Below are 21,121 nucleotides of genomic sequence, written 5' to 3' on the forward strand. Positions count from 1 at the left end.
AAATTTGTTTTACTTTCGTTTTATTTAAAAAGCTTTGTTTAAATGAGTTTTTCTTTCATTTGATTCAAAAAGCTTTGTTTTATTGTGGGTAATTTTTCTTTGATTCAAAAAGATTTGTTTGAATGTTTTTGACTTTCATTTGATTCAATTAGCCTCGTTAAATGCATTTGACATTCATTCGATTTTAAAAGCTTTGTTTGTATGTGTTTTACTTTCCTCTAATTTAAAAAGATTTGTTAGAATGTGTTTGCCTTTCATTTTATTCAATTAACTTCGTTGAATGCATTTGACTTTTTTCGATTCAAAAAGGTTTGGTTTACTATGTTTGAGTTCATTTGATTCAAATAGCTTTGTTTGAATGTGTTTGACTTTCATTTGTGTTTTGGGTGTTTTTGTCCCTTGGGAGAGTTACGTCAAAAAGACTTGTCCAGCTCGAGCTGTACCTGCAAAAACACGGAGACTCCGGTTGTAATAGCTCCCCCTCCGACGATCAACTTAGCAACTTGAAAAGGAACAAAGAGTGTAGAAATTTAGGTGGGTATCTGCTTGGATTCCAAGCTTAGGTGTTTCTCATATGTGAGAGAATGTAGGTGTAATAAATGATTGATTGCGTCCCCAAAATGGGGGAATATCTCCCTATTTATAGGGTCGTTGGAAGGTGTGCCCTAATCTAGGTCACTTGAAGGCCGTAATTTCAGGAAATATCTGAAGGGGACACGTGTAAGATGGCTATCGGTCCACTTTGACTAGCCTAGGCTGGACATGTGACCTTCTCTCATTGGTCCACATGTCTAGGTTATTTTACCCTAAACTTTGTCCCCTCACATGGGTCACGTGGCGGGCCACGTGACGCTGTGACACGTTTTCACCTGTGAGAGGTGAACAGTGAAAATGGCTAGTAAAATCTGGGGTATGACGGGGATGCCCCCGTTTCTCCCCTTTATAAATAGGGGTTTACCCCCCGCCCTTCCCTCACTATTTTCTTTACTTTGACTTTCTAGAGAGAGAAAGAGAGATTCTTAGAGAGAGATACTTTGATCTCGTCTGCGTCAGATTCTCAAGATTTCCGTGTGCTCACTTTTACAACACCCGATCACCCGTCTGTAGTAGTTTTCAGAGTTTTCAGAGCTAAAGTAAGGTAACCGCCTGTACCATTTTTTATCTTTTCCTACATTTAAATTTGTAAACATTCTCTTTTCCGTCTGTATACATAGTCTTTAAAAATAAAAATGAGCTCTCAATTTACACACTTGGCATTGCCTAGGACATTCAGCCAGTCTCCCAGCACGACTGAATCTAGAACATGGGGTGCCTTTTCTGGACTGTAGGAACATTTGTGCTCATCCCCGAATTCCTCTCTCTCCGTGTCTGCGCAGGACACAATGACTAGAGTTAAACAAACGACTAATAAGCCTAGAAGCTGGAGTGCTATGGAAGTGCCCACCAATGAGGTTGTTGCGGATGGGGAACAAGTGGAATCGGAGGAGAAAAATGGTTCCGATGATGAGACTCCCTCCTCCTTCGGCAGATCAAGCTTGATGGAGGTAGGCAACAAAGAGGTCGCCTCCTCTCATGGGTTAGGAGAGGAGGCAGGCGGCAACGATGCCGCCGAAATATCGGGGGGAGAAGCACCTAGCTCCAATCAGGATAATTTTGCGGCTTACTATCTGTAGACACCCATTTGTGTCTCCCCAAAACCTAACCTAGTGATGAATACCTTTCACGTCATTTGATTATCGAATAAAGCGAAAGTGTGAAAAGTCTAGTGATGAGGATGTTTTTATTAACATATCTCTTCTTTCTGTTTTTGAAAATATTTCTTTTCTTACCTTATTTTTGAAAAAAGTGCATTCTAGTTTAGTTTGGTCCATGATAAGGGTCGAATAATGGTGTAGTTGGATGGGGTTTGAAAATACCTTTCCAACGATATATTATAAGCCCAATTCCGATGAATAATGAGGAAGTTATGGCCAAAATACTAAACTATGCCCGATTTGGTTTTTATATGCAGGCCAATGATCTAGAGGAGGGCCTATTATTAATTATCATTCCTAAATCTATTAGGATTGATTATAGTCTTTTAGATTACTCTAGAAGGTTCTCTTAAATCCTAATGGAGTTAGGATTGATAATTATGTTTTAAGAGTTTGAATTTGAATAAAACTACTCCTTTTGAGAATCCTTCTTTTGTACGAAGTGGAATATATTAAGATTTTATTTTTGTGCCTCATAATCTTTATCCAAATTTTATATGGTTGGATAGATCTTGAAATTATCTTTCCAATGATATATTATAATATTAAATCTGAGTTATAACGAAAAAGATATGAATGAGACATGAAACTCTATCCAAAACCGACACCCTTCCACTATTTCAGCAATATCATTTTATCTACAAAATATTTTAATCTGATTCAAATTGTGATGGAAATTAGACTTCAAGAGCTTTCCAACGACATATTATATGCCTTATTTGATCTTCCGCATCAAAAGATATGATAAAACAAACGCGTGAAACTGATTATTAGCGTCTGACGCTAAGCATTAGCGCCTGGCGCTAAGGCTTGGCGCCAGGCGCTAACCTTCAGCGCCTGACGCTAATTTCCAGCGTCGACGCTAATCATGTTTTATGCGCGTCAGAACTCTGTTTTGATTTTATATCTTTTTGGCTGATTTTCTCTATAAATAGCTTTCTAAAAACTCCGTTTTCATTAACCAACTCTCACCAAGATTTTCTTGATTACTCTCTCTCTCTTTTTTCTAAACTAGCCTTCTCTCAAATACAAAATTCCGCATTCGCAAGACTTAGATACACCTAGCCATATTTGAAGTTGCCTTCGCCCTAGACGTGAAAGGTTTTAGTTTCTGAGGGTTTGGTCCCAAATCTCTCTTTTAATTATTTAATTTAATTGTTTTAATTATTATTTTCCTTGAAGTCAATAACATGTGTATTTTGTTATTAGAAAGAGATACGAGGCATCCAAGTAAGTACTTTAATGGTTTAATTGATATTATGATGTAGAAATCATGCTTAGATTATTGTTTTGATTCCTAGTATTATTTTAGGATGTTTTCCTTAATTTGATGTTTAGGGTGACAACAATAAATTCCTAGTATCATGTCTAGGGTAACTTTAATATCAAGTATGGTTAAAAGTATGATGCCTTTTATGTTCTTCCTAATATTTATGATTATTAATATCGTGTTAGGGTTAAAGCTTTGATTTTTAATGCTTGGTGACATGCTAGGGTTTGTAATTAATCTTGTTAGTATCATGCCTAGGATCTTGCTATTATTATGCTTTATTGTTAACATGATTATTATGATTATTTTAATTATAATTTGTTATTATGATTATTGTTTATGATTATTATGTTGCTTGGTGCTTATTTATTGTTATTGCTTGATCACACCGTTTATGCATGTTTAAAGGGAATTGGTACTTGTAATCACGGTTAATAAGATAATTAATAATCTTGTTTAGGGTTAATATGATTATAATTCAAGTAATCGCCAATAATAGTTTACTTGTGAATTAATATTCAACCAACATAGATAAACAGGTTTAGGGTAAACCTATTGATTATATGTTAGTCAGATAGCGCACATGAATACGATCAAAATAAAGTAAAGGCCTATAATTAGGGCAGGTTCAATCTCTTTTAGGTTGGATTTGTACCTTCATCCCCGAACTACCAGTCATGGTTCCAGACATATTGGAGTTAACAATCTCCTAAATCGTTAAGGGGTGTAACCTTCACCTCGTGAACGGTTTACAAGTTCCTAAAACTTGTTGGCGACTCTTTTGCTCTATCTTCTTTCCCTTTGGACGCCACCGTACTTAAGTGTATGATCATAGTGGGGTTCAAGTTTGGGGTAATTCTTGAAATATTCCCTACACTATCAACAGCCGGCTAAGACTTCAGCTAACCCTGACCCGAAGAAGATAAGGATGCTTCTGGGTGATAAAGCCTTGTTGAAGAGCGACTTCAAGGCCTTCAAAGAAAAACACCCCATTGGAAAGGGGTGGTATATTATAGTTCCTCCTGGGATACGTTCATAGCCAGGAAGGACAACATTATGTAGAAAACTACTTTGTCTACTACGAGGCGGTAATAGAAGCCGGACTCCGATTTACCCTCTATACTGGGATTAGGAAAATCCTAAAGGGGTATGATCTGGGTGTCTAGCAGCTTACCCCAAACTCGTGGGTGGATATTCTGAGTTACATTGCCGCCTGCGAGCCCCGAAATATAGCCCCCAACTTTTTAGCCTTTGCTCATATGCACTATCTGCGCAAGGCCCCAAACGGTCATGGGGCGTGGTATACTCTTACCACTTTGCCCCAATATCTAATGACCTTGGACAAGGTGTCCAAATGGTCCAGGTGGAAGGAGAAGATTTATTTTATCTCCTCCCACACTCTAAAACACAACCGAACGCTGCGCCGGTACAATAAAGAACCGGCTCTCCTAGGTAGGGAATGTCCTCTCCCGGCATTTTCTTCTAGAGCCTGGGAGCAAATAATGGACCCGGGTTTCTTCGAGACCACAACTGAGCCCCTGGGGGATGGGACTCATATTATTGTGCCAAAGAACTGGATCCCCAAGGATGAAATATTCCTGTCCGCCTGCGGGTTAAGCACCATGTTTCCCAAGGGTAGATCCACTTTGCATCCGTCAATTCTGTTGTTTTTTGTTTTTGTACTTCAACTTTTTATTATTTTAACTAATTCCCCGTTTTCCCCTTGCAGCCAAAGCCTTTAAGATGGTAGATCCGGAGAAGACCCCGGCTAAACCTGTTGCGCTGCTGCGCAAAGAGAGAGCGCTCTCCAAGAGAGCAGTCGTTTAGGCTAAAGAGGCCAAGAAAGCGGGGTATGATAGCCTGACCTGTCTTATTTTCTTTAAATTTCTTCTAAGTGCTTTTGTCGGCTAGTAACTTTTGATCCTCTATTTGCAGGATGCCAACAAACGTGTTCCATGCTCCATCTCCAAGCTTTTCAAAAGACAGGGGGAGGAACTGGATAAAACTCCGGCTGCCAAGGCCGCAAAGAAGAACCCTACCTAGTCAACTTCCTTGGCTAATCCGAATCGTCCTACGACCGACATCAAGTCTCCATTAGTTATGAAGGTTTTAAGTGAAAGCTCAGAACGTTCAGGGAAAAAAAGTGTCGGATGCCTCTACGGCATCGAAGGGTGGCCAACCACCTAATGTTGCAGGCGGTGCGACAACGACAGGGGAGGAGGAAGCCTCAAAGCCCCATCCATAAACCCAAGGTAAGAATAAGATTGAACTTCCTTGGCCACTTGACTTTATGCGAGTCAAGACTAAGGTTGACCCTTTGGGGGGTTCAGTTAGCAGCCGACTATAAATGAATGACAACTACGCTGCATCCCTCTCACCAAGTACTTCATATGATGCAGATCTTACATTCGACAAGCAAGATCTTCCTGGGTTTGCAAAACGAATGGTGAGGACCCTCACCCAATCTGAAAAAAACTTCATACCTGATCCGCAGGTACTGGACTTCGAGCGGATAAGAGGCAAACTGGCCCGGTTGGGGTTGGAGCTGGTCAACCTGCAAAACCAGTATAAGGAGGAAATTGTAAAGGAGCAGACCTGGCTAGTGGAGGAGAATGAGCGAGATAATACGACCCCCTGAAGATAGCCTGGGGGCTCCTCTATCCGGATATTGAATTAGAAGTCTATAGGCTTAGGAGAGGCAGCTCCGTGTCACTTTAAAGACAATGATGAGGAGCCGGCGAAGGGCCAACAAAACCAAGACAGCCAGCCTTAAGCGGCTGAGGATCAATCAAGAGCCCTCCCTACCGGTCAGGACCGGCCAGAGCAACAGCTTCCCCCTCAGCCTTGAATCAGCCTCCCCAAATTCTACGACAGTATGCCATTTATTTTCTTTTCCGGCTTGTAAGCCGAGTATATTGTAATTTTACCGACTATGGAGTTACGTTGACAATTATTTTTTTTTTCTTTACCAGATGTGATTCTTGTTAATAATCATTCTTGTCTTTGTACAAGTTTTAATTTTATGAAGTATTCCGACTCAATCGATTTTTTATTCATGTTTGCATTTGTGTTTGAATTTTAATTTTTGAATTAATTTTGCGTACATATTGCAATTCTTTGATATTTTGCCTATCTTATAAAAAGCATGCGGCAGATTGTAATCCGGTTGTTCTTGCCACTGGACGGCTGTGTGGTTGGTTTCATTTCAAATTGATTGATTGGCTTGAAAATATTTGATACTTTGAGAAGTATGGGATGTTTTTAGGCCAATCAATCACAATGGTGATTGCCCAAAACTAAGTGCACATCCGTCCATTTAAACCGGTGCTCCCAGCCTCTTACCCAGGCGGTAAAATTTTGTCTGGGGTGGTTGCATAGCCATCACACAATTCTTTTACCTCTATGGGAGAGTCTGTGCAATTTCGTAATGAAAAGCCTAAGAACTTTGGTCGAGAACTGGCTGAGGCTTTAGGGCATCTAGTATTTCCAAAACATAATCGTTCTGTAGACTATTCTTGTCAGACAGCTATGAGTTGACCAATTTGGTCGTTCAATCTTTGCCGTGTGCGTAGATACGTAGAACTAACTGATAGTCTTCTCTCTACGACGAATGCACCCGGAGGGGTGTCGCTGGACGCCGTTTTCCATATTGGGACATGCAATTTTTTGAAATAAGCAACCATCCGGCCATGGGACTTTGGTCTTGTTTTATGCCGGTTGCATAGCTACTAAGCGTTTTTGTACCTAGTTTATTGATTTGGCCATTGGCCGCATGTCACTTGGATGTTGAATTCGCTACTAAGTTTCCAACTTAGTTGGTTTAGCAAATAATCCATCTGAACATAGCCTAGGCGGAATAATAATTACAAAGATGACAGCACAATTAAAAACAAAGCCTGATTTCTCATTAATAAACTTTTTGTTTACAAAAAATTTACAATTCTAAGAAGTAGTACTTTTTTTAAGTTATCTACATTCTAAGTTTTGGGCAGGCGTCTTCCATCTAATGTTTCCAGGCGGTAGGTGCCATCCCTAACTTCTTCATAGATCCGGTAGGAGCCTTCACAATTGGAAGTTATCTTTCCAAGCTCATTGGCCCTACCAGTTGCCTTAATTTTTCGTAACACGAAGTCGCCAAATTTCAAAGGGCGCTTGTGTACTTTCTTGTTGTAGGCTCTCGTCATTATCTGACGGTATATCTCATGACGCAGGGCAGCATTGCCCCTGCGTTCCGGGAAGGAATCCATTGCCAGCCACATGGCCTCCCAATTTGCCTCTTCATCGTAAAGCATCACTCTGAGAGTCGGCTCGTAATGTTCGATGGGCAAGATGGCTTCAGCACCGTATACCAGGAGAAATGGGGTTTCACCGGTTGCACCTTTGGCAGTTGACTTGATGGCCCATAAAACATGAATCAATTCTTCTGCCCATAAGCCACCGACTTTTTCAATTTTCTTTTTGATGCCGTGTAAGATGAGTTTGTTGAAGGCTTAAACTTTGCCGTTTGCTTGGGGTCGGCCGACTAATGCAAAGCAGTGTGAGATCCCTTGATCCCCTAACCAAGTCTTAAGGTGAGGCATTTCAAATTGAGGCCATTATCAAACACCATAGACATAGGTACCCTAAACCGGGCGATGATGTTCTTCCAAATGAAAGAGATGACATCCTTTGTCTTGATGTTCTTGACCGCCTCCGCCTCCACCCACTTGGTGAAGTAATCCACAACCACCAGAATATAACGCTTTCTGCCTGATGCAGGCGTATAAGGATCCAAGATGTCCATGCCCCACTTAGCAAACGGGACTAGGCTGTGGATTGCCGTCAGATCAGTAGTCGGGTGGTGAATAAGCTTGCCAAACCTCTGACATTTGTCACATTTCTTCACCAACTCTTTGGCATCTGCCTCAAGAGTAGGCCAAAAATAATGTCTCTTGGCTCTGACAGCTAGAGACCTGTCGCCTATATGGGAGGCACGGTAACCCGCATGCAATTCTTTGAGAACTTCTTTCCCCTTTTCTCGGGTAACACACTTCAATAAAGGTTTAAGTAAACCCTCCTTGAAGAGCTCTCCGTTCCTTATCTCGAATTTTGTTGCTCGTTTCTTCATGACGCCTGCCTCCTGTGGTGAATCAGGAAGCGTGCCGTCTGTTAAATATGGCCGGATGCCATCCATTTAGGTAGATTTTCGGTCCAGGATTCTAATGGGTTTTTTTATATATACTTCTTTTTTCCAGAACTTCCCAAAAGAGTGACCGAGGCGTATCACAGTAGGCGGAAGATGCCAGTTTGGACAATGCATCCGCCTGGTTGTTGTATGACTTGGGCACTTGACTCAGACGGAATTCTTCAAGTGCCCCTGCCTCTTCTTTGACTGCCTGAAGATATTTGATCATAGCCGGATGAGTTTCCTCATATTTTCTCTCATACTGGCTTACGACCAAGTGCGAATCAAAATAGGCGTCAATTTTTGTTGCCCCTGCCGCCTTACACATGCGGATTCCGGCTAGCAGGGTGTTGTACTCCGCCTCGTTATTCGATCCTAAAACTTAAACCGAAGTGCATATTCAAATCTGTCCCCCTCAGGAGACTCATATATAATTTTTGCACCATAGCCGATTTTTGTCGAGCTCCCTTCTACATACACTTTCCAAACCTGATCAATGTTATCCGGAGGAACCGGTCGTGTCATTTCAACGATGAAGTTGGGAAACGCTTGACCGTTCACTGCCATTCTTGGTTCGAAAGTGATTTCAAGACTTTGCATTTCAATAGCCCATTTCAACATTATGTCGGATGACTCCAAGGTAGACATTGGCCGCTTGAGGGGCTGATCGGTGTAGATTACAACCAAATGTGCCAGAAAATAAGGCTTCAGCTTCTTGAATGCCATATATAAAGCATGGCAAAAAATTTCAACCATGGGGTACTGGAGTTCTGCTTTTTTTGGCACATGACTAATGAAATAGACCGGGAGCTAGATGTCTTCTCTCTCAGTAAGGAGAACAGCACCGAGGGCATGGTCTGAGACGGCTAGGTACATATATAACGTCTCTTTGGGCAGAGGGCTAACAAGCCTTGGCAAAGAGTGCAAGTGTTCTTTCAGCTTCTGAAAGGCCGCCTCAGCATCATCCCCCCATTCAAATATAGTCTTCTTCCGGATTTCATGGAAGAAGTAAAGGCATTTGTCCCCTGACCGGCTGAGGAACCTTCCAAATGCTGCCAGGCAACCGGTTAGTCTCTATACTTCCTTAACAGTGAGGGATGACTTCATGTCAATAACCGCCTGTATCTTCTCAAGGTTAGCCACTATCCCCCTTTGATCAATCAGGAATCCGAGAAACTTCCCATACTCAACACCAAAGACGCATTTCTTGGGATTTAACATAGCCTTATGCCCCCTAAGGGTTGTGAAGGTTTCTCGGAGATCAGCAAGGTGATCCGTCTGTTGCTTGGAATTGATTATCATGTCATCAATGTACGCCTCTACATTATTCCTTCCAATTTGATTATTAAAGATTGTATTAATCATCCGTTGGTATGTAATCGGCGCATTCTTCAAGCTAAACGGCATCACATTATAGCATAATAACCCATGATCAATGACGAAGGCCGTCTTCTCTTGATCTTTTTCCCATAGGGGTATCTGATGGAAGCCGGAATAGGCATCCATAAAACTCATCAAGGCATGCCCGGTTGAGAGTCGACCAGACGGTCGATCTTTGGGAGCGGATAGTTGTCCTTTGGACATATCTTGTTGAGGTTTGTGTAATCAACACCCATACGCCAAGTACCATTCGGCTTCTTTATAAGCACAACATTCGCCACCCATTCAGGGAAATTACATGGCCGAATGAATCCAGCATCCAGCAGCTTTTTAACTTCGGCAGCTGCCGCCTGACTTATTTCCTCACCGTGATTTCTTTTCTTTTTCCGGATGGGCTTCTTTTATAGATCTACAGCGAGTTTATGGACAACGAGATTCGGGCTGACGCCTGGCATCTCTGCAACTTAAAAGGCCAAAATGTCTTTGAATTCTTTCAGCAATAGGTGCAAATCTGCACCCAGGTTAGCAAAGTAGTCGTCCCAACCTTAACAGTACGCTCTGGACGGCTGTCATCCAGAGGTATATCAATATGTTCACCAGCCGGCTGGGGACGGAGCTCATCTGACCGTTCACCAGTTAGTGATTGCTATTTTTTCTCTTTCTTTACCTCCACCAGCTGATGAGCCTTTCTGTTCTTTCCGGCCGATGGTGGGGGTAGGCTGACGTCCTTGACATTGTCAAGGTCTATTCGTTCCTGTCCTTGACCGTCTGAGGCCACTATGGACTTGACGGCTGTGAGATAACAATCCCGGGCTATCTTTTGATCCCCATTCAAGGAAGAAACAAAACCGCCATCCTTCTCATATTTGATCGGCATAAGGGAAGGAATGATTATCGCCTTGGCCTCGTTAAGAGTTGGCCGACCTAAATAATGTTATAGCCAGTCAACTCCTCAACAACCTAGAATTTGACGGCCAGGTGTCGTCCTCATCCTTTCTCTCCTAGCCGGATGGGTAGATCAATTCTACCGACTTGGTATACCATCCCCCCTTAAAAGCCAACCAGGAGGTGGTTTACCGGGTGCATGCTGCTGGGCTTATACTTCAGCTTCTGCAAGCACCTCTAACTGATGATGTCTGACGAGCTACCGGTGTCAATATGGATCCGCCCAACTAGCTGATTGGCGACCTTACATTCAATGACAACCGGGTCGTCATGCAGGCGGCGGACGCTGCCCCTATCCTTCTTAGTGATCAAAACATCTGGGAAGGTGGATCTAGTTGACGCCTGCTCATCATCATCATTTTCCATCTTTCAAAGATGGCTCTTGGTGCCCCGGATGGTAGGGCCACCACATGAGAACCCGCCTGTTATAGTGTAGATCGGCTCTTTGTCAGTTTCTGAGCTACTAGCAGGCTGGGGTGTCTTAGATGACTGCCCCGTGTTCTTCTTATTAGTCCCTTTGGAAGCAGAAATGTAAGACTTAAACGTCCATTTGTAAGTCAGACGGTCCAACGCCCGTTGAAGGCTGAAGCAGTCGTTGGTGTCATGGCAAAATTCCTCATGGTATTGGAAGTATTTATTTCTGTTCCTTGATTGAATGGAACTTTTCATTGGGTTCGGCTTTTCTAAAGATAGCCGGTCCTTGATCTCCATGAGGATGGAGTTGCAATCCTTGTCAAACTCGTACTTTTCGGACGTGTGGTTTAAATTCTTTCTTTTTCTTCTAGGACGGCTGGTTAGAATCACTCACCGCCCAGACTTCTTTTCTCTTGTTATTCTCATGTTTTTTCTTTGCCGACTGAGCAGGCCGGCTGTCTTTTTGTTTTTCAGACTTCTTGGAGTCCGAATGACTACCAGGCGAGCAGAGGTCGGTTGCTTGAATATAGCTTTCCGCCTCCCTCACGGCCGCCTGTAGGGTAAATTCTCCTATTCTTACAAGGTCGAACTTAAAGGTCGACCCGTCTCTCAGACCTTTAAAGAAGTCTATGAAAGCTACTTCATCAGACAATCGCTGAATCTGAATTCTGGTCTGATTGAACCGCCTGATGTAGGAGCGTAATCCTTCTCTCTCCCCCTGCTTAATGGTGCTGAAGTAAAGATTTGTTTTCTTCGCAGGGATGTTCATTGAGAAGTTGGAATCAAACAAGAAGGAAAGCTTCTTGAAACTATCAATGGAACCGACTTGCAAGTTGCCAAACCATTGTTGGTCAGCCCTTTAATGTAGCTAGGAAGCATCGACACCAAGTGGCATCATCCAACCCCTGTAAATACATGAGGTTGGTGTAAGCCATGAGGTGATCTTCCAGGTTGGAGGTACCATCATTAGTACCTACCAACACATTTTTAACCTTGGCTGGTTGTGCCACCTTGGTTATTTCCCGGGTGTACGCAGAAGGTTGCTCACCCAGGCGGAGCAGACAAAGCTACCAGTCCAGTGGCTGGACATTGCTGTATGCCTCCTAACCTCCGTAGAAAGCCGACTACATGAAATGAGGAGAATAAGGGTCATAGACCATAGGCGGTACGTGCGGTGCATTCCCAATCATCTGAGGGCCAGAATGTACGGTATTACCGCCTATATGGCTCTCATGCAAGGATTGTACATTCCCTGTAGATGTATTCTGAAAGCTTTCTGGAAAGCTTGAAGTGGAAGCTGACTGTTGAGTCCTCTTGCGGGTGATGATCTCCCGGGCATCAAGAATGGATTTTTTGTTTCCCACCGGCTGTTCACTCTGGCGGGTATTTTTGGTATTCTTCTTGGGCAAAAGAATCTTGGACTAGTCAAGGGTCATGACTGCCTTTTCCTTTGGATGCAGAGTTAGCTGCCTGTCCCTTATTGGCTTCTTCTTTTCTAGAGGAGTCTTCCTTGATGAAAAACCATTACTTGGGCCAGCCCGGCTCTTGGTGATTAGATCCTTGATTTCACCCTTGAAACTAGTCATGAATTTCATGAGTTCATCTCGAGTTACTGGAGCAGATCCACCGACCGTAAAGGTTTCCCCTTCCGGCTGACCAGGGAGACGACTTGTACCTGCCTGGCTTGCACCCCGTTCCAGAGTGTCCCTAGGACGGATGCTGTGGAGAATATTTCAAGCATTACTCCATGCTTGAACCTTACTGTGATCATACACTAAAGTACGTTGACGTCTAGAGGGAAAGAAGATAGAACAAAAGAGTCGCCAACAAGTTTTAGGAACTTGTAAACCGTTCACGAGGTGAAAGTTACACCCCTTAACGATCCATGAGATCGTCAACTCCAATAGGTCTGGAACCATGACTGGTAGTTCGGGGATGAAGGTACAAATCAAACCTAAAAGAGATTGAACCTGCCCTAATAATAGGCCTCCACTTTATTCTGATCGTATTCATGTGCGCTTTCTGACTAACATGCAATCAATAGGATTAACCTAAACATGTTTATCTATGTTGGTTAAATATTAATGCACAAATAAACTATTATTAGGGATCACCTGAGTTATAATCATATTAACCCTAAACAAGATTATTAATTATCTTATTAAGCGTGATTACAAGTACAAATTCCCTTTACACATACATTAAAGGCGTGATCAAGCAAAAACAATAAATATAATCATCAAGCAACATAATATTAACAAATAATCATAATAATAATAATAAAAATCATAATCATGTTAAAGCATAATATTAATAGCAAGATCTTAGGCATGATACTAACAAAATTAATAACAAACCCTAGCATGTCACTAAGAAATAAAGATCAAAGCTTTAACCCTAACATGATACAAAGATGATATTAGGAAAAGAATAAGAATTATCGCAGGAATCATAATAAGAATATTTGTTATAATAAACTTTTCCCTAAACATAATACTAGGAATCATTGTTGTCATTCAAAACATCAAGCATCCTAACATGATACTATGAATCATAATAACAACCTAGACATTATTTCTATATCATAATATCAATAAATATATTAAAGCAGTTACTTGGATGCCTCGTATCTCTTTCTAATAACAAAATATACGCGTTAGTAACTTCAAGGAAAATAATAAAATCAAACAATTCAATTAAATGATTAAAAGAGAGATTTGTGACCAAACCCTCAGAAATTAAACCTTTCACGTTTAGGGCAAAGGCAACTTCGAACAACGCTAGGTGCTTCTAGATCTTTTGAATGCGGAATTTTGTATGCAAAAGGGTAGGGTTAGAAAGAGAGAGAGAATAAAGAAATTCTAGATGAGAGTTGGTGATTGAAAAAGATAGATATGACCTCTATTTATAGAGAAAAAAAGAGGGTCGAAGAGTAAGAAAAGAATATGAATTCGAATCGAAATAAAACTCGATGGACAACAGTTTTTGCGGATTTTGTTTTTATCATATCTTTGGATCTAGAAGTCCAAATAAGGAATATGATATGTCGTCGGAAAGCTCTTGAAGTCCACTTTACAACCAAATTAGAATCCGATTAAAATATTCTGTAGATAAAATGATATGGCCGAAATAGTAGGATGGTGTCAGTTTTGGATATAGTTTCATATCTCATTCATATCTTTTTCTTTATAGCTCGGATTTAATATTATAATATATCATTGGAAATATAATTTCAAGATCTATCCAACCATATAAATTTTTGATAAAGATTATGAGGCACGAAAATAAAATCTAACTGACTTTGAATGATTTCAAGGAATGTTTTAAAAAAAGGAAAGTTTTTATTTAACTCAAATTCTTTAATCTTATCTTTTCAAAAAAGGATAATTAACATCTTTTAGAAACTTATAGAAGCTTCTAGTTAATCCTAATTAGTTTAGGAATAGGATTAGACCTTTTGACCCTCCACATGATCATTGAGTCGTAGGTAAAATCCGGTTTGGGCCCAGTTTAGTATTTTGGTCATAACTTCCTCATTATTAATCGAAATTGAGCTTATATTGTATCGTTGGAAAGGTCTTTTCATGGCCCATCCAAATACACCATTATTTGACCCATATAATGGACAAAACTAAACTGGAGTGCACGTTTGTCAAAAATAGGGTAAGAAAAGAAACATTTTCAAAAACAAAACGAAGAGATATTTTAATAAAAACATCCTCATCACTAGACTTTTCACACTTTTGCTTCATTCGATTATGATTTGACATGAAAGGTACTCATCACTGGGTTTGGTTTTGGGGAGACACAAATGGGTATCTACAGATGCGCTTGGTTATCAGAAACTCTATCTAAAATTGTCACCCTTCCACTATTCCGGCCATATATTTTTATATACAAAAGATTTTAATCTGATTCTTATTGGGTTGGAAAGTAGACTTCAATACCTTTCCAACGACATATTATATGCCTTATTTAAACTTCTAGATCAAAAGATATGGTAAAAACAAAATCCGCAAAAACTGTCTTGCAGCGCCGGACGACAGACCCTATCGCATGGTGATAGACCCTGTCGTGCGGCGATAGACCCTGTTGTTGGCGACAGAGGCGTGTTTTATTCCTTTTCAAACTCTGATTCGTATTATCAATTCCGGACTATTTTACTATGAATAGCATCCTTAGACCTCCGTTTTAAACCACCAACTCTCATCAAGAATTTCTTGATTTTCTCTCTCTCTCTCTCTCTCTCTCTCTCTCTCCCTCTCTCTCTCTCTTTCTCTCTCTCTATCTCTCTCTCTCTCTCTCTCTCTCTTTCTCTCTAAACTAGCTTTTTACAAAATAAAATTCCGCATTAACAAGATCTAGACACTCATAGCCAAGTTTGAAGTTGCCTTCGCCCTAGACGTGAAAGGTTTGATATTTCTGAGGGTTTGGTCCCAAATTATCTATTTCAATTATTTAATTTAATTCTTTAATTTTATTATTTTCCTTAAAGTTACTAATGCGTGTATTTTATTATTAGAAATAGATACGAGGCATCCAAGTAAGTGCTTTAATTTATTTATTGATATTATGATTTAGAAATCATGCTTAGGTTGTTATTTTGATTCCCGCTGTCATGTTAGGATGTTTTATTGCTTCCTAGTATCGTGTTTAGGGTAACAACTATAATTTCTAATATCAAGTATGATTGTTATGATGCTTCCTATTCTTTTTCTAATATCATGTTAGTATTATGTAAGGCTTAAAGCTTTGATTTTTATTGCTTAGTGACTTGTTAGGGTTTGTTATATATCTTTTTAATATCATGCCTAGGATCTTGTTATTATTATGCTTTAATATGATGATATTATTATTAATTATAGTTATTATTATGATTATAATTGTTATGATTATTATGATGTTGCTTTATGATTATTGTTATTGCTTAATCACACCTTTTATGCATGTTTAAAATGAATTGGTACTTGTAATCGCACTTATTAAGATAATTAATAATTTTATTTAGGGTTAATATGATTATAATTCAAGTGATCGCCAATAATAGATTTATTTGTGCATTAATATTCAACCAACATAGATAAACAAGTTTAGGGTAATCGTAATGATTGCATGTTAGTTAGAAAGCGCACATGAATACGAGAAGAATAAAGTAGAGGCCTATTGTTAGGGCAGGTTCTTTCTCTAATAGATTTGATTTGTACCTTCATCCCCGAACTTCCAGTCTTGGTTCAAGACCTATTGGAGTTAACGATTTATTGGATCGTTAAGGGGTGTAACCTTCACCCTGTGAACGGTTTACAAGTTCCTAAAACTTGTTAGCGACTCTTTTGCTCTAGCTTCCTTCCCTTTGGACGCCACCATGCTTAAGTGTATGATCACAGTGGGGTTCAAGCTTGGGGTAATGCTTGAAATATTCCCTATAGTTTTTGGCGAATCCTGTGGGAAGGATTTCTATTTAAATTCCTGAAATTTATTTTGGCAATGATTTAGAATGAGGGGATGAGACATGAAAATTTCTAAGTATTTCATGTGCGTAATTTTGATTAACATTATTTTCATATGCATAAAAAAGGTTATCATTTGAAAGACCATCCGTAATGAATAAAAAAAAAAGGATTTTTAGGAAATTTGAGGAATATCTTTCACAACTAGAATCGAAATAATACTTCGAAAACTTGAAAATTCTAAGAACGCAGAAAGCTGCTGAGGAATGTAGGAACTAGCGTTTAGAAAACGGAGCCTGTCGCCAATGATATGGCTCTGTCGCCTAGCGACAATTCTATCGTCTGGCGACAGAGCTTATATCCTGGCGACGGACTCTGTTGTCTGGCGCCGTGTTCTTCCAATACCGAGCCAAATATCTGCCTTCTTGTTTCGACTAGTTCTAGCACTTTTGCCTCGATTATACTTCCTGATTGAGTTTTTTTTTCTCTTTTTTGAAACCCATATGTGTTCTACATATGGACATAACCCTCAGGGAATTCATGCTCCATCTACCCGATTTAACATTATGAGCAACTAAGGGTACATCCGAGAATGTTGAATTCACCAAACAACAGAAGCGAGTTTAACTCGCGTGGTCCCATCCACACACGCCAACCCTTCCAAAGGTAAGGCTTCCGCGTGGTGCATCCAGACTCATAACCATGGACCCTCTTTGACTAACCCATACCCCGAACTTTAGAGAGCTAGAGCCATGGTAAGGTTGCAAACTCATTGAATCATATTATGACTACTTATGCATTCTTTGCTTGTGCATACTCTATGTGTTTTTCCTAACCATTTGTTTGACTTGTGATTAAGTTTAAATAAACTATTAAATGGCTAAAGGACTTTGCTTAATTAATTAATTTGAGCTAAAAAATATACCTTAAATCGAGTCATAGTTCCTTTAGGTCAACCTGGATTTTTATTCCAGTATACTACACAAGCGTCAAATTGTTTTGGTCATAGCTGGAGTTTTAGAAAGAGTTACGAGTTGTAAAAACCTATGGATCTGTAGCCCCGAGTTTTATCTTTAATTTGGCATTGGTTTTGTCCCAATCTAAATCACAGATAATAAGGTATGACTAAAATACCACATTCTGTCCAGTTTAATGCATATACATGAAGTCTTAACTTAGTCTTTGCTTGAGTCTAGTCACATAGTCTAGCCACATGGTCATGACACGAGTCTTAATATTTAACCTACACTCACTATTCTTAGCACACACTTTGTATATGTCACCATGACCATGTCTTAGGTTCATGCATGAGTCGTTTTCTGTCATTCGAGTGGGGGTCCAAACTATTCCCATTCTCTTCCATGTTGAATAGAGCTTGAGTCAAAATAAATAATAAAAAACTTACCCCTAATTTCCTTTTACACAGTACTTGGTCAAGGAGAGAAGGGCAATTAATCAAGGACAATACCTTTGTTCAAGTTCAAATTTTTGATAAACAAGTCGGTCAAAAAAGAAAAGCTAAGAAGATAATGGCAATTCAAAAAGAAGTCAATGAGCTCAAGAAGCAAATGACAGACGTGACTGAGGTGTTGAAAGCTTTAACCATTCAAATCAATGACCCTGTAAAAAAACAACAAATGGAGCTCATGCAAGAAAGCTTGAGCAAAATATCCAATGATTATAAATTCCAGGGTATAAGCTCACAAGGGGTCTCAGTGGACAAGAAGCTTCTTCCGCAGAAGTTCAATGCCAATGACATCCCTAAGTTTAAGCCAACTGACAATCCTTGCTTTATTTAAGGACCTTTGAAACTGTAATGAACATTAAAGGGATTGATAAGAATATTTATCACTCTTTATTCTCGCTATCTTTTGAAACCGTTTGTCAACATTGGTTCTTCTCCCTTGATAAAGAGAAGACCTCTACCTGGGATGGAATAAAAAATTCTTTCATTGATTTATATAAGTGTAATATTCAAATTGAAACCGACCATTGATAACTTGAGATGCTAAAACAAAAAGAAAACAAAGGGTTCACCTCCTTCTTCAAAAAATGGAGGGAATCTTCCGCTAACATGATCGAAGTCCCTACTGAAAAAGAATCCGTGAGGATGTTCATTAAAAATTTACAAGAAAAGTATTCAAAGCACTTAAAATATCAACACAACTTAAATACATTCAAGGCTGTCTATGACATAGGCATCGAGATCGAAGATGACCTTGCAAAGAAAAAAGCTACTAACAATAGTAACCATAGTAGCTGGGAAGGAAAGAAGAACGACAATCCATCTTCTTCCGAAAACGCCCACTCTAGTAACAATGTTACTACCGTTTATCTCAGTGAAGTTTTAGCCATGGATAACCAAGGATCTAAGAAGCAACTAAGGAAGACTTCACCCCCATTGGGATGATCTATGATGCTGCCTTTGATCGACTCCATACTAAGGGACTCATTACTCCCATTGGACCTATTCAAGATCCTGCACCTGAAAAGAGATTGCCTAGTTGGAATCCAGATGCATATTGCAAGTACCGTCAAGGTAGGGGCATATTACTGAGAGCTGTTGGAAGCTAAAAGAGGTTATCCAACATTTGACCGATAATAACAAGCTTCCCATACCTCCAGCAAGCAATAAGAGCAAATGATGATAAAGCAAACAACATAAGGCGAGCTTCAACGACAAGATTTCGTGACATCTTTTTTTTATTTTTATTATTTATCCCTTCCGCAATAAGTCTAGCATAGGCACCTTTTTATTCCCCTAAGATTTATTTTGTAGGATCATTCTTTCTTTCCCTTTAATAAAAATGAGCATTTATTTTCTTACATATGATCATTTCATTACATCGCATAGAAAAAAAATCCATGCCGAACTAAGTGCAAGGTATACCAATGATTTGAGGCACCCCTTGTAGCCACATCATATCATGATTTGAGGTTGCCTACGTATCCGTTAGAAATCAGGCCGAACGTAGCTCAAACCGAACTTTGCACAAGTGTATGTACACCTTAAATAAGTCTTTCAAGGGTTGTAATATGGTTAAGTTGATGGTTTAAAGAAGAAACGGGTACAAGGCTCAAGACCCGAGAGAATCCCCAAGATGCGTAATTGTGAATTTGAAAATTTTGAATTTTGCAAGTTTATTTTCTTTTTTTTTTTTGGTTTTGATTTTTTTTTTTTTTGAATCAATGTGGGCAATCTCAGATCATGCGGTCCATCACTCACTTAGCATTCATGTTTCTCATGCACGGTTCCAAGCACTCGATGAGAGACGCAATTTGAGACGTGTTCATATCAAAGACATTGGAACACTTGCCCTTAGACATTGTTTTATTGTTGCTTTGCTACTTTTTTTTTACTTGCTTTTTGAATGTTATACAATTACACACCTTCCCATTCTAGGGTTAAGTGAATGTGGGTTGAATAAAAAAGGTCAACCGTTAGACGAGCCTCAAAGTGGTTGATGAAGAAATGGATATGTGATTGAACGGTTAACAGGGAATGACAGGGTTGCAAAGGTGCCTCAAGTCATTGGTGTACCTTGTGTTTAGTTCGGTAATTGATTTTTTTTCTTTTTTTTTTTGGCGAATGACATGATCGAATGCAAAGGAAAAGAAATACACATTGATGGAACTTGGCATATAGACATAAGGATAAGGAAAACCTATGCTAGACTTATTAGGGGAAAAGGGTTGAAACGAAAGAAGAAAAAAAAACATGAAATCTTATATGGGAACTTGTCTTGTGGTTTGTCTTCAGGGTTTCTTATGAATTACTTCTTGCCCCCTGGTACTCGGATTGGAAAGGAAAAGTGTATGAAAGAATTTTGAAAACTGATGGGAAAAACTCCTCTCATTCCTATTACGACGGAAAACGACGCATGCATGGTCCTAATATACGATCATAAACAATATAGTGCATTACTCGAAGGCAAAGTGTGTGAAACGACTCAACATGTGTGATTAGGTGAGTTTATTAAGACTCGTGGTATGATCGCATGGCTAGACATGAGGACGTTGTGAAAAAACAAAGGACCCAATGACCAAATAGCATGGAAGACTAAAAGACAAACTAACTTGATTAATTTTGTCCAATTTTAATGTTTATGCTATTTAATAGGTGAAAACGGTCCATTGGCAATCATTAGTCATAAATAAGATCAACCACAATCAAAGACAAAGAACACATGTTAAGGTTAGCACTAGGAAGAGGACTACAATTCTAGAAGAATTAGGACTCAAGGGTATTAAAATATAAATAAATAAAATAAAAATCTATAATCCTATTTTATATGAGTTGACACGGATTAAAGGATTTGGCTAATACTAGCTTGACACGAAAAGATATAAAAAAATTTTAAAAAATAAAACAAAAGAAAGTTGACGCTAAAAAAAAATATAAACTGGACAGGCTGTAGTATATCGGTTATAAATTTTGATCTGTGACTTTGATTTGGACGAAACCAACTCTAAATCAAAGATAAAAATCGGGGCTACAGATCCATAGGTCACACGACACGTAACTTTTTGAAGAACTCCGTCTATGACAAAAACATGTTGACTCTTGTGCAGTATACGGGAATAAAAATCCGGGTGACTCAAAAATAAAAAAGTAAAAAAAAAATCTATGGCTCGACTCTAATAATAAAAAAAAGGGTTTGATAAGAGAAATTTTTTTTTAAAAAACTTCAATAAAAAAAAATGCACATATAAGCATATCGTCACGCATGATGCAATGAAGTTCGCA

Source organism: Chenopodium album, chromosome 9 (genome assembly GCF_948465745.1).
Source record: "Chenopodium album chromosome 9, dcCheAlbu1.1, whole genome shotgun sequence".
NCBI lineage: Eukaryota > Viridiplantae > Streptophyta > Magnoliopsida > Caryophyllales > Amaranthaceae > Chenopodium > Chenopodium album.